The sequence below is a fragment of the Heteronotia binoei genome, chromosome 17, assembly GCF_032191835.1.
Source record: "Heteronotia binoei isolate CCM8104 ecotype False Entrance Well chromosome 17, APGP_CSIRO_Hbin_v1, whole genome shotgun sequence".
NCBI lineage: Eukaryota > Metazoa > Chordata > Lepidosauria > Squamata > Gekkonidae > Heteronotia > Heteronotia binoei.
In genome coordinates this window covers 23,871,031-23,885,744 of record NC_083239.1, presented here as the reverse complement: position 1 = coordinate 23,885,744, position 14,714 = coordinate 23,871,031, and positions in this window count along the sequence as shown.

Below are 14,714 nucleotides of genomic sequence, written 5' to 3'. Positions count from 1 at the left end.
ATTTGATCCAGAGGAGAGGGGTGGCTATGTCAGGCCAAACTACTTGTGTGATTGCACTCCTACTTCCCACTTCCAGTTATTTGATTAACTTCTAATCCTCAAATGGCCTTGCCTGTCTTGATCTTGTCAGAACTTGAAAGCTAAGTAGGTTCAGCCACAGTTAGTGCTTGGATGGAAGCAGGGCTTTTTTTTAGCACAAAGGCACAGGAACAGTTTCAGCCGGCTTAGAGTTAGGGGCTGTGGCCTAATATGCAACTGAGTTCTTGCTGGGCTTTTTAAAAAGCCCTGTGTGAAACAATGGTGATGTCATGGGCTGTGGCCTAATGTGCAAATGAATTCTTGCTGGGCATTTTAAAAAAGCTCTGTGTGAACCAATGGTGATGTCATAGGGTATGGCCTAATATGCAAATGAGTTCCTGTTGGGGTTTTTTTCTGCAGAAGAAGCCCTGGATAGACCACCAAAGAAGGCAGGAGTTGCTATGCAGAGGAAGGCAATGACAAACCACCTCTGCTCGGCTCATATCCTGAAAAGCCTTTGGTCGCATTAATTAGTTGTGACTTGACAGCCCACAGTCATGATTTAATGCACAACAGGATTCATCTTCATATCCAATTACTTTTGATATACTCACTATCCTTCAATGTGGAAAAAAAATGTCAAAAGCTTTTTGGAAGTCTGGCTGTGCAATCCTAGACATAGTTTCTGCTTCCTAAATCCATCAGCTTGGGAGGCTATAACTGTGTTTAGGATTGCATTGCAAGCATGCAGTGTCTATGGGTCACGCTCATCCACAGATTAACCTTCTCAGAGGATGCTCAACAGCTGGTGAGGCGAGAAAGAATTTCCTTTATATGCACTGTGCTGCTTCTTCCTTGGGAAGCTGGTAACTCTATGTGCTTAATAATACTGTCTTTGATTACAGTTTCTACCAATTTGGCCTGCGCAGATGTTTGCCTAAGTGGTGTGCAATTTCCTGGATCTTCTCTAAGATTCCTTTTTTTTTTTTTTTTTTTAACAAAATGGTGTTATTTTTGTGCTACATTTACTGGCTTCCAGTCTTCTGGAAAGGTGGCTAATTTTAGTGACAAGTTGCATATTTTTGTTAGGCGATCAGCAGTTCTGCACTTCTTAAGAGCCTTCAGATATATGAACATAAGAAGCTGCTTCATACTGAATCAGACCATTTGTCCATCAAGATCAGTACTGTCTACTTCAGGAGTCCCCAACATGGTGCCTGCGGGCACCATGGCACTGACTGTCACCTTTCCTGGTGCCTATCAAGTGTTTTTAGAAAGGGGATAGCTAAGTGGGGCTATTGGTCATTGGAGATTTGATGTACTCAGCATATTTTTAAAAGCATTGCTTTGACAGCAGTTGCCACCACAGCACAAGGATCTCCACGGTATGACAGAAGGTAAACTGTGTCCACCATTTTGTGGCCAGCTCCACCTCCAACAGAAGCCATTTTGTTGCTGCGGCCGCCACACTGTGTCAGAATCCCAAAGATGTCCACACACACGCAAAAAGGCTGGCGATCTAATCAGACAGGCAACAGCTCTCCGGGGTATGAACCTGCGACTTGTCCTTAATTTGTCCTTTAATCCCTGAATTTTGTCTCTCTCATCACCTCTATTTGACTAAATTCTTCCAACATCTTTCTTGACCACAGTGGTTTTAGTGAGGATAACAGACCTAGGTTTTCTTTGGTGAAAATAGATGAAAAGTATTCATTTAGTTTCTCTGTAAACTCCCGATCTTACTTTAGCAATCTCTTCACCTTTGAAGGACTCCTTGCCTCCTTGGTTGTCTCTGAGGAATGCAAAATTCTTACTGTTTGTCCTTCCATTTTACTCATACAGTACTCCAGTCCTGTCTTTGGCTACCCTAATATCAACTTAATTCATTTTGCCGGATGGTGTGCTCCTTCCTGTTCACCATGCCTGAACAATATATCTACTTTCAAAACAAAGCCTTCTTCTCTTTTAGGGCTTTTTTAAACCACAATTGTTAACCACCTGGGCATTCTCTTAGATTTAATGGCATCTTTCCAAATCTGCAGCACCCTTCTACCTGAGCATCCGTTATTGTGGATTTAAGTAATTTACAAGCATCCTGGGTTGGATCCAACAAGAGGGTCCTTTTTGCCTACTAAAATAGGTTATGCTAGGCTTCATGGGACAGGAGCTCTAGGAAGGAGAAGAGGTGGGTGAGATGGAGCAAAAAAGCTGACTGGATCCAACCCCCTGAATGGATTGGACTTGCTTTACGGTCCCCGAGATATAGGCAAAAATGCTGAAAGTGCAGGTAAGTAAGGCATATATGTATGTGGAGAAGGCATTCGCAGCCTTTTAAAGTCTATGGGTGCCTTTGGATGCAAGCTTGTGCCTGCAGCCACAAAATGGCTGCTCCAAAACAGCTGCTGCAAGAGGCACATCTGTGCGATGGCTGCTGCAACTTACCTTCATTCGCACAGTAAAGATTCTCGTGCTGTAGCAGCAGCTGCTGCAAAAGCAATGTTTTCAAAATCTGCACAGCCAACCAAATGTCCAGCAGCCAATCAGAACCTGGACAAGAGACTCACCTGGCCCTGCTGGCTTTGTACAGAACACTTGGTGGGCCTCGTGTTGGAGACCTCTGATACAGAATGAGGCTATTTCCCCTCATCCCTAATGCTCCACTCTCTTTATAAACATTAGCTTCTTCAGGGCCGGCCCAGCCACTAGGCAAACTAGGTGATTACCTAGGGTGCCAGCCTTTGGGGGCACTGAATTGGGCACCCCTTCCATGCGACTCAGTGACATTATCAGTGCAGGGGGGCACCAGACGTTAGCCTTGCCTACGGAACCAGACAGTCTAGGTCCAGCTCTGCTCTCCTTGTTTTAAAACACACACACTGTACCTATCAGATTAGCCTCCTGGGAAAGAAGGACAACCTTTCTTCCCACGCCCAACAAAAGCAGCATGCCCCCAGACCTAGGTCCTGGGCCAGCCCTGCTTAACTTCCAAAATCTGACAAGACCAGGCTTGTCTGGGCTATCCAGGGCAGGGCTGCCACCTCTGCTTTTCATTTGCCTTGAAAGCCCCGTGCTGGGATTGCCATAGGTTGCTTGCCACTTGACGGCACTTCTGTATATATCCTCTTGGATGTGGAGTTCAGTCCCAGGGAATTTGTTCTAATTAGTTGCATGGGGGGAGAGAGGGAGGGGGAAGCGACAGGACGTGTCTCCAATTGAAAGCAGTCAAAAGGTCAATGCGATTCATCTCCTAATATGGCTAGGTTTACTTCCACTATTAAAGGATCCAACTCAAGTTTGTAAAGCGACATAAAGACGTGAACGACTTTTTTTTTGCGTGCCCCTACGCAGCAGGCTTAATCACGAAGAGAAATATGATTGGCACTTAAATCCCAACCATTTCAATCTGCCTGTACGAAAAGCTATTATCATTTTCTCAAGACAGGACACTTTTTTTAATGGGCCTGGGAGCTGTCATGGAGCGCTCATTCTCATCTTAATTGCCTAGCTAATTGTTCTTATTGCAAAACCCATTATATAGTATATTTATATTGCTGCTAATGAGATGTTTGGATTAAATAGCTTGCTACAAGTCAATAAAGAGAAATTTGCTTGACTGTTCTTTTAATTTTTTTTAGAAGAGCTGTTAATACTTTTTTCCTGGTATCTCTCCTTAGAGACTGAGCTTGTTAAATCACCCAGAAGGATCACAAGAGCATGCCAGCTTGGCATGGTGGGGCAGATTTTCTAGGGGGTGGGAATAAAGTGATACCTGAAGCAGTTTCCTGACCAAGACATGCTGGAGAGGATTCTAGTGCCGTGCTTGGAACTGACAAGGAAGCGGGGATCTGGCTGGGCTGGGGAGGGGCAAGTGAAGGAGGAAGGGAAGAGAGCTCTCTGACTAGGGAAGCGAACAAACCTTCCTCAGCTTGTGAGCTCTGCTTGTGAGCTCCGCAATCTGCCAAGCTACCCCAAGAGGCAGATTCTCAGTTCAGTTCAGCACCAGAATCCAGGGCTTTTTTCACACATGTTGGATAATGCACTTTCGATGCACTTTAGCAATCATTTGTGACTGGATTTTCTACAGTTGTAAAAAATCCAGTTAGAAATGATTGCTGAAGTGTATTGAAAGTGTATTTGTCTTTCAATGTGCTTTAGCAATTGTTTCCACAAGAAAATCCAGTTGCAAACAATTGCTAAAGTGCATAAAAAGTGCATTAGCTTTCAAAGCACTTTAGCAGTTTCCATGGGAAAATATAGCTGCCAACAATTGCTAAAGTGCATTGAAGCTGCATTGTCCAGCATACGTGAAAGCTTTCTCATAACAAAACTCAGGTGTATGTCTGGACACAAGCAGAGCAACCAGGGCCTGTCTCCAGGATGCGATTCCCCAGCAAGTTTCACTCCTAGGATTGCCAAGTACCTTTCAGGCCCCGGCAGGGGGACTCTACCTATTGTACCATAGAGTTTTCCCTCCCAAATGGCTAGAGCGTCTGGGAAAACCAAAGAGTTTTCCTGGAATCGCCTAGAGCAGTCACCATGTGACATTGCTGACATGATGACATCACTTCCAGGTGATGTTACTGCCACCGGCAACGTCGGGGGAAGTTCCCCCAGCTGGCCCAATGTGGGTCAGCGGATTGGGAACCTCCTGGGTGGGGGAATCTCTGCCCAGACCAGGGGCTTGGCAGCTATTCAATCCTGTCTACTGTGGTGCCTGCCTGGAGCACAATTTGATTCCCCACTCCTCCCCTTGCAGCCACTGGAATGGCCTTGGGTTAGCCATAGCTCTCGCAGGAGTTGTCCTTGAAAGGGCAGCTGCTGTGAGAGCCCTCTCAGCCCCACCCACCTTACAGGGTGTTTATTGTGAGGGGAGAAGATATAGGAAATTGTAAGCCACTCTCTGATTCAGAGAGAAGGGCGGGGTATAAATCTGCAGTCTTCTTCTTCACAACTCTAGCCTAATGGTGTGGGTCTAATGCGGGGGATGGACCTGCTTTGGGTGGAGGACACAGTGTCATGGGCGCTGGGGACCCCGCAGAAGAAGCTGAGCCTACAGAAGAAACTGTGCCCTTGCCACCTGCACCAGTGCCCCTGCCTCCTGCGGGAGAAGATCCAAGCCCCCCTGCCTCGCCCTCTCGGGTGGCTCGGGTGCGTGACCACCTTCGTCAGGACCTCAGGGATCAGAGGAGGGCAGCACGCTCATGAGCAAGATGCTCCCCGAGCCCTGAGTTTTGAAAGGATCCTGGCTCTTCTAGGAGTAAGGATGCTTGAGTCTTAGCAGGATCCTGGCTGCCCTCTGAGTCAGCACTTAGCCCAAATGGGCAACAGGCAGCAGAGGGCTATATAGCTGTGGGCTTTGGGAGGAGGCTTTGTGGAAGCAACTAGTCATTTACCTGATGCTCTAGCAGCCACTTCGGCTTCTGACTGTGGCTTCTGGACCCCCTGACTTTGGCCCCTGGACTCCTGACCTGTGATACCTGGACTGTGATTTGGCTTTGGCGCATTAGACCCTCTTTGCTCACCAGCTACAGACCTTGGACTGCCCCTGGACTTCGCCTGACCCGGCCCCAGCCCGTGACACACAGAGGCTTTTGGGTTGCTCTCCAACCAGAGGTTTCAATGGCCGCTGCACGGCAGTAAGGTGTCGAATTCAGCCTCTGTGTATCCTTCCAGGGTAGCCCATTGCAACTGGTGATGGAAAGTGCTCTCAAGTTACAGCCTACTTGTGGTGGCCCCACAGGGTTTTCAAGACAAGAAACATTCAGAGGTGGGTTGGCCAGTGTCCGTCTCTGCATAGTAGTCCTTGACTTCCTTGGTGGTCTCCGTTGCAATTATTAATCAGGGCCAACCCTGATTAATTCCCAATATCTGATGAGATATAGGGTTGCCAGGTCTGGGTTGGAGCATTCTCCTTGAATTGTGCTGGAATAGTGTGGCTGTTAAGTGGTAGTGAATGTGTGAAGGCTCGTTGATAAAGGGATCAATAAGAAATGGCGTCCCTGTCAGAGGCTTATCACGATCCACTAATGAGTCTTTGAAACACTTTGTTGGAACACTGGGAGGTTTCCCATTTGCAGATTTACTTATCTTGAAGAATTGTTTCAAGTTGGAACTCATACAATGTGGAAAGTTTTCAAAGTCTTTTGAGACTGGCAGAAGTAATGAAACCAGCATTTGACCAGCACTTAAAGGAAGCCTGCAAGCACAGCGGGATGGTGCTTAATTGTCAAGACACACGGAGAACCAGAATGAAACAGATGTTGAGTTTTGAATTGTAACTAGTATTGTGAGGTTTTGTATTTATTATGCATTTGAAATAATCACAAATAATAGTATTTTTGCAAAGTGATCATCAAATCTTTATTGTGAATTTTGTTCGTTATTATTCCACAGTGAGATTGTTGTTATTCTCCAGTTCTGTGGAACTCTCAGGTTGCTTACCTGGAGGCTGGCAACCCTATAAGATCCGTTATAGTTGCAGCTGAGTATAGCAACCCTACGGGGGTTCTCAAGGCAAGAGATGAACAGAGCTGGTTTGCCATTTCCTGCCTCTGCCTAGCAACCCTGGCCTTCCTTCATGGGCTCCCATTTCTGTGTTAAACCAGGCCAGCTCTGCTTGCCTCCTAAGATCTGATGATATATCCGGCTGTCCTCAACCAGGGCCAGGGCTTTTTCGGTCCTGGTCCCAACCTGGTGGAACTCTCTGCCAAACACCACCAGGGCCCTGGGGGATCTTATGCAATTCTGCAGGGCCTGCAAGGCGGAGATGTTCTGCCAGGCCTTTGGATGAGGGCAGCAGTGGTTTCCACTCTGGTTGGCACCCCTCCCATATTCTCATTTCCCTCAGTTCCCCCCATGAGGTGGTCACAGTCTGGAATTAAGGGATAAAGCTGTTATTAGTATCTTTGCCACTTGATGTTAGGCTGCTGCAGAAATTTCTATGTACTTGTTCTTAACTTTTTAATTCTCTTTTTTATGTTGTATATTGCCCAGTGTCCTGCAATAGTAGAGACTGGGCAATTCGCAATGAATGAATGAATGCATGCATGAATGAATGCATGCATGCATGAATGAATGAGATCAGGCTAGCCTGGGCCATTAGTTCAGGGCCCATTGCAATTGGTGTCTTTTGCTGTTGTCATTTGACGGATTTCCATCCTGTCTGGGCTTCAGATGAAGCTGGGGTTCTAATTCACTGTATTCCTTTCCTGTGTGATATTTGCAGTCAGGGTCTGTGAAGTGAGCCAGCCATGAATACCTCCTCCCTTTTGGGAAAATTAGAGGGAATTGCTGCAGGCACTTTTTAAGGAAGAAGATCCTCCGAACAGGTGAACTTGGAAGGCTTACGAATAGCTTTGTCTGTAAAGGAGAAGCCTGTCTTTGTATTGACTTGTTTTGCACAGGAGGGAAAATCTGCCAAAAATTCACTGGCTTCTGTGTCACAGGTGCTCAAAGAAAGCTGCTTTCTCGTTCGTCTCTCTTTTTAATATCTTCCAGTAAATCAAATTGGTTTTCCCTGATGGAGGAGATGAAACCTGGCACAAAGAGGGCAAAAGGCCAGGGGCAGGTTTATATATGCTGGGGGGTTAATAGCAGTTTGGACTCCAGTCAGGGAGTAATTGTGGAGTAATTGTGCTAAGGTTGCCAGCCTCCAGGTGGGACCTGGAGATATTCCAGAATTACAGTTGATTTCCAGGCTACACATATCAGTCCCCCTAGATAAAATGGCTGCTTTGGAGGGTGTACTCTAGGGCATTATACACGACTGAGATTCTGTCCCTCTCCAAACTCTACTCTCTGCAGCCTCCATCCCCACATCTCCAGGAACTTCCCAACCCAGAGCTGGCAACCCTAGGCATGAGAAATCCTGGGAGAAGTCTGCTCCTTAATCCCAGAAAGCTGTGGGCAAGCTGTGGTTGCTGAGTGGAAAGAGGCTCAGCCTACCAGGGGTCACTGATGGCATTCATCGCCCTGTACCAATGCTCTGCTTTGAAAGCAGTTTGCAGGGTTACGCCCCTGGGGTGTCAGACTGAACTAATGTTTGCTCAGGAACCAGGGCATGCATCTACTCTGCACATGCTCAGAGTAGGATGGGATTCCTGCATCCAGGCTGACCTTGAATCTCAGCTAGAAGCCTTGGGCTATTGATAGGGTTGCTAACACCAGGTCGGGAAATTCTTGGAGATTTTGGAGGTGGCGTAGGGTTGTCCGGTCCCCTTGCCATCATGGCAGGGGGATCTTGGGAGGGTGTGTTCCGGGGGTGGGCAGGAATATCGTGTGCAACATCTCCAATGCGAGGACGTCACCTGGAAGTGACATCATTGTGTCGGTGATGTTACACACGGCACTCTGGCTTTTGGGCAAAATTCTATTTTTTTGCCTTCAAAACCATAGGGTTTGCCCAATAACGAGAGCATAGTCCCTGTTTGGGGGTGGGGAAACCCTTGCTGGGACCTAAGGATTGGCAACCCTAAGGTGGAGCCTGAAGAGGGTGGAGTGTAGGGAGGAGAGAGACCTCAGCAGGGTTTAGTGCCATATAGTCCAGCCTAAGCAGCCATTTTCTCCAGGGGGGATGGGTCTCTGTAGGCTGAAAATCAGTTGAATTCTGGGATATCTCCAGGCCCCATCTGGAGTTTGGTAATCCAAGCTTTTGAGTCAGCAGAGCAGCTTGGCTTTTCCAAGCCCAGCGTGGAGGATCACAGCTTTGTGGCTGTAGGCAGAGGATGGTGGTCTGACAGGTCTTCTCTCCCTTCCAGTCCTTTTCTCCTTCCCCCTTCTCCTGCACCTCTAATGCTCCTCTGTGTCAGCTTCTGATGCTCTAGGGGGCCTGCTGCCAGATGTCTTGGACTGCGCTCTGTGGATTATATCTCCCAAGGTGCCCAGGCATGCATCTAGCAGGATGTGCAAGGGGATGGGAAAGAAGGAGCAATTCCCCCATCTATCCCCCTGTCGCTGCCTGCTGACCACAGCCACCAACAACCACTAACAGCTGCAGAAGCCATCACCACCCTACGACCACAAGGAAGGGATTGGGGGGAGTTCTTCTCTGGCTAAGATGAGGAATGCAGGGAAAAACTCATGGCCCTGATGGTTCCCTTCCTATTGGAGCTGAGTGTTAATGGTTGCTGAAACTCATTGGCTGCACACCGAGAAGTATCTGGATTTTGTTGGCCAGTCTAATTTGGAGTCTGTCTCCTTCTGTTTGAAAACTAATCTGATCTTGGACTCCACTGCTCCTACAGTAGCATTTGGAGAGGGGCTGTGGCTCAGGGGTACAGCTTCTGCTTGGCATGCAGAAACTCTCAGGTTCAATCCTCAGCATCTCCAGTTTAAAAAGACTGGACTGTAGGGGATGTGAAAGACTTCAGCCTGGGATCTTGGAGAGCTACTTCCTGTCTGAGTAGACCAGGGGTGGCCAAACTGGATCAGGAGCCATGTGTGGCTCTCAAAGTCCCCTCCCCTCATTGGCTGGCTTGAAGAAGGCATTTCTCTCTTTAAATCACTTCTCCAAGCCCAGCCAGCAGCTTGGAAAATGCATTTAAAGTAAAAGTTGCTTTCTTCCTCCCTCCCTCCTCCATCTATTTTCCTTACTCCCTCCCTCCCTTCTTTCCTCCCTTCCTTCCTGTCTTGCACTCTTAAACATCTGACATTTATTCTATATGACTCTTACATTAAGCAAGTTTGGCAACTCCTGGAGCAGATCATACTGAACTTGATGGACCAAGAGTCTGATGCAGTATAAGACCGCCTCATTTGTGTGTGAGCTAGAACATGTCTGGTATTTGTGGTCTTGCACCGAAGGTGATGTTGCAGTCCACTTGGGATTTCAGCATCACCATTCAGAATATTTGCAAGTCTGACGAACAAGGGGGTCTGTTGCGGGAATTAGTATGCAGGAGACGGAGGAATATAAGAGTGAATACAAGAGGTGTGTGGAGGGGGTATGTGGGGTGGAAAATTCTATTAAGGGGCAGCAGGGCCTGGAGATCTGCTGCTGCTACAGCTGATCTCCATGTGACAGAGATCAGTTCACCTGGCAAAAATGGCTGCTTTGGAGTGTGGACTCTATGGCATTATATACCCCGCCAAGGTCCTTCCTTTCCCAAATATTTCTCTCCCTAGGCTCCACCCCCCAAAATCGCCAGGTGTTTCTCAATTCAGAGCTGGCAGCGCTGCAGGGTTTGCAGGTCAAGAGACCATTTGCCATAGCCTTCCTCTACGTAGTCTTGGTGGTCTCCCAACCAAGTGCTAACCAGGGTTTCCCAACCAAGTACTGGCCAGGGCTGACCCTGCTTAGCTTCTGAGATCTGATGAGACTGGTCTAGCCTGGGACATCCAGGCTAGGGCAGGTGTGTGTTTGTGTTACTTTGGGGGTATTTCCAGATTACTAAATTGCACCTACATAACTTCTTAAACAGACTTAGCATCTCTCTGCACAAAGGAAGACAAGAGCTTTGAACCTCAACAGCAAAGACTCTGATAAAGAAGCAAAAAAAAATATATAGTGACAGTATGAAATAGATGTTTACATCCTTTGATAATCTCACTAAAAAACATGTCGCACGCTCAAAAACAACTTGGAAGAGCAAACAGTTGGCCCAGGTTCTGTATTCCTGTAAAGACGGTGTCGCTTTCATGCTGCTCAGTGGAGATGCCCCACAAGGGAATAGAGACAAGGACGGAGAAAAAAAAAATAAAATCAGAGGAAACAGCTTCTTTAAACAGTTGCCCAGAACGAAGTAAGAAGTGAAAAACCTTCTGTACACTGTGGACAGCTATCAGAATAGAGCACCAGCTAGCCGCTTCAGACCAGCAGGTGGCAGTGTTGCTTCTGACCTGAGCTTCGCCGGAGAAGCGCTCTGCTTTGCAAGCTGCTGCAGAAATTCGGCATTCTTTTTTGCACAGGCCCGGTGGGGATCAGCAAGCGGGGAGAGAAAGAAAGGCAAGCCGCCCACCCTCAGAGACTCGTCTGTTTTATGAATTTATGTATTTTCTGCTTGGACTCTGGCTGCGCATGAAGCACTCGTGCTATAACATGTCCTGGGGCTGCTGGACTATCCACTCTTGGGGGTGGGGGTGGACGGTGGAGGGAGAGAAACCACCTTCTGGTACTCGGTGGAACCAGAATTGTACATGACTGTGGGAGGCTCAAGGATAGGGTTGCCTGCCTCCACGTATTATAACTGATCTCCAGGCCACAGAGATCAGTTCCCCTGGAGAAAGTGGCCACTTTGGAAGGTAGACTCTATGGCATTATATCCTACTGAAGTTCCTCCTAGGCTTCCCAATCCCCAGGTCCCAGCGGGAGATCCCCGGGTTTTACAGGCTTCCCCCTTTGTTTTGCTTTTGTTTCAGAGCAACTAAGTGTGTGTGTGTGAGAAAGAGAGCAACCTAGCCCCTGTTCTTTTCAGATGTCCCTGTGGAGGAACCAGACCCAGTAGGGGTGTGTGTGTGTGAGAGAGAGAGGGTTGCCAATCCCCAGGTTTGCAGGCCCTCCCCACACTTTAGGGTCATCAGAAAGTGGCCAGCGGGGGGAGGAGGGAAATGTCTACTCGGCAATTATTCCCTATGGAGAATTATTCCCATAGGGAATAATGGGGAATTGATCCGCAGGTATCAGGGGCTCTGGGGGGCTGTTGTTTGAGGTAGAGGCACCAAATTTTCCGTATAGCATCTAGTGCCTCTCTCCAAAATACCCCCCAAGTTTCAAAACGATTGGACCAGGGGGTCCAATTCTATGAGCCCCAAAAGAAGGTGCCCCTATCCATTATTTCCTATGGAAGGAAGGCATTTGAAAAGGTGTGCTGTCCCTTTAAATGTGATGGCCAGAACTTCCTTGGAGTTCAGTTATGCTTGTCACATCCTTGCTCCTGGCTTTGCCCTCAATGCCTCCTGGCTCCACCCCAAAGTCCCCAGATATTTCTTGAATTGGACTTGGCAACCCTAGTTCCTCCCCTCCCTAAACCCTGCCCTCCACCCCCCACCCCCAGTGGCAACTGTATTCAACGGCATGTCTAAGTCTGTCTAAATGTGCATTACATGATTTTACAAATTCCATGGTACAGTTTTCAGTGCCAGATGGAGTGCAGGAGATGCTCCCTAGGAAGGGTTGCCAGCTCTGCATTCGAAGCAAGAGATTTTGTGGGGTGGAGCTGAGGGGGCGGGGCTAGGATCTCAGCAGGATATAATGCTAGACTGTCCACCCTTCAAGGCAGCCATTTTATTCATAGGTATTGACAGGGGTTTTTTTGTAGCAGGAACTCCTTTGCATATTAGGCCACACACCCCTGATGTAGCCAATCCCCCAAGAGCTTACAGTAGGCCCTGTAAGAAGAGCTCTGTAAGCTCTTGGACAATCATGAGGGTGTGGCCTAATATGCAAAGGAGTTCCTGCTACAAAAAAAGCCCTGGGTATTGATCCTGGCTGTCTAAAGAGCAACTACAGTAGCGGGAGACCTCCAGGTGCCCCCTGGAGGTTGATGACCCTGCTCACTCTCGCACCCAGGGAAGGAGAAGGAGAAGTAGGCTCACCCCTACCCCCAATGGAGGGAGAGAGAGAGAGCTGGTTAGGGATGCCAGGCTCCAGGTGGGGCTGGGGATTTTCTCCCCTCCCCCTGGAATTAAAGCTCATCTCCAGACTACAGAGATGAATGCCCCTGGAGAAAACGGATGCTTTGAAGGGTAGACTCTATGGCATTGTGCCCCACTGAGGCCCCCATCCTTCCCAGGCTCCATCCCCAAATCTGGAGTTTCCCAACCTGGATTTGGCTGCCCTCTTCCCCATCATTGGCCAGGGGAGAACTGGTAACTCTAAGCTGGTTTCTTGAGCCACTCACTGGGTCTTGTCATGGCAGATCCTTCACGGTGTGTGTGTGGGGGGGAGGGGGGGCACATGCATGCACAGAAACATGGAACTGTTGCTATGGTTCCCAACCTCTAGGTGCTGGCTGGAGAGTTCCTGGGACTACAGCTGATCTCCAGGTGATAGAGATCAGTTCAACTGGAGAAAATGGCCGCATTGGAAGGTGGACTCTATGGCATTATATTGTTACAGTCCCTCCCCTCCCCAAACCCCACCCTCCTCAAGCTCCACCCCCAAAGCGTCCAGGTATTTCCCTACTCATCACTGGCAATGGTTGGTGATCCTTCACCTCTGGCACCCTCACGTGCATAGTGGACTGGCCAGTCCAGATTAAGGGAACAGAAGAGCAGCAAGTTTCTGTTTGGTGCCTCTTAAGACAAAGGAATTTGCAGCTCTGTGCCTTGAAGAGTTTGGCCAGATCAACCTTCCCATCTAGTTTTACTTTCATTTTCAGATGAGCCTTTCCCCTCTACTCTGGCAACCTTCAGTCTGCTACTAAATTCCTGGATCCACTACTAAACTTTACCTGAAAAAGTGAACTTGTGAGCCTTTGCCACACAAAATGAGTTAGGCTTTAGAGTGCCAAATGACTCCTCATTCTTGGAAAACTTGTGCCACTTCTTCACTTATGCCCTCTCGTACAGAATGAGGCAAATGCATCCTCTTTCTAACAACCCCGTCTACTGCCAAGCACTGATGTGTCATGGAATAAATAAAACTCCACTGTAAATTTATGGATTGGCCCACGTTTGTTAATATGATGCAAAAGAGATGCTCTTCACCAGAGATTATATGAGTTGTCATGCTCTCCTTAAACTATTTCTGACATTTTGTATTTGATGAGGGAGCAATAAAAAAAAAATTAGCTCAAAACAACCAAAAGGTGAAATTAACAGCTACTTAAAAATGATATTGACAGAGGAATAGCCATATTAGTCTGTTGCAGCAAAATAAAGAAGAGAGGTGCTGGGGTGGAAAGTGATGAGAAGTCACAGCCCATTTACGGAGACCTGTAGGGTTTTCAAGGCAACGGGAGAACAGAGGTGTCTTGCCATTGCCTTCCTCTGCAGGCAGGGATTATTTGGATTATTGGCAGATATTACTCTGGGAGTACTTGGTGGTTCTCCTTCCAAGTATCAACCAGGGCCCATCCTAGCTTCTGAGATCTGACGAGATCGGGCTAGCCTGAGCTACTCAGGCCAGGACAAACAGCTGTCTTGGGGCTTAAAAGGAAAAATTGTTTTTTGTATGTCCGTTAATTTAGATGAAATGGAAGATGAGAGGGAACGTGCACGAGAAGGAATGCCTGGACCGCTTTGAATGCTCTGTGTGGTGGATTCTCTTGTTCTGTGCTTTGGCTCCCCTTCTTAAATGGTCAGCTGTGCTCAGGATTTGAATACTCTGCTGCAGAGTCAACACTTGCTGTGCAGTATGACTCCCTTTCTTAAGAGATCTGCTCTGAATGAACATTGAGCTCTGCAATGGATTTCCCTTTTTAAAATCTTTTGAACTCCAGATTACCAGCCTTTCGGATTTTACAAATGGATTTCCAGATTGCGTTCTCAGTGCTTAACGCTAAATGCTTAATTCTTTAGGTGTTCCGTATACATGAGTACACATGCTTAAACTATAGAATATACAAATACATGCTTAAACTACAGGGCTCTCACCTGTTTGAACTAGAAGCCCTTTTAGTTCTTGTTTTGTCTTCCTGGCAAGAGAGGAGTCTGGACTATGGCAGGTCTGCCTGAGTTGGCCTGGATTGCTTGGTGGGACTTGTAGGCATATGAAGGAGCCGTGCCCCTTAGCTGCATCAAGTGCTTTCTTTGGGCAT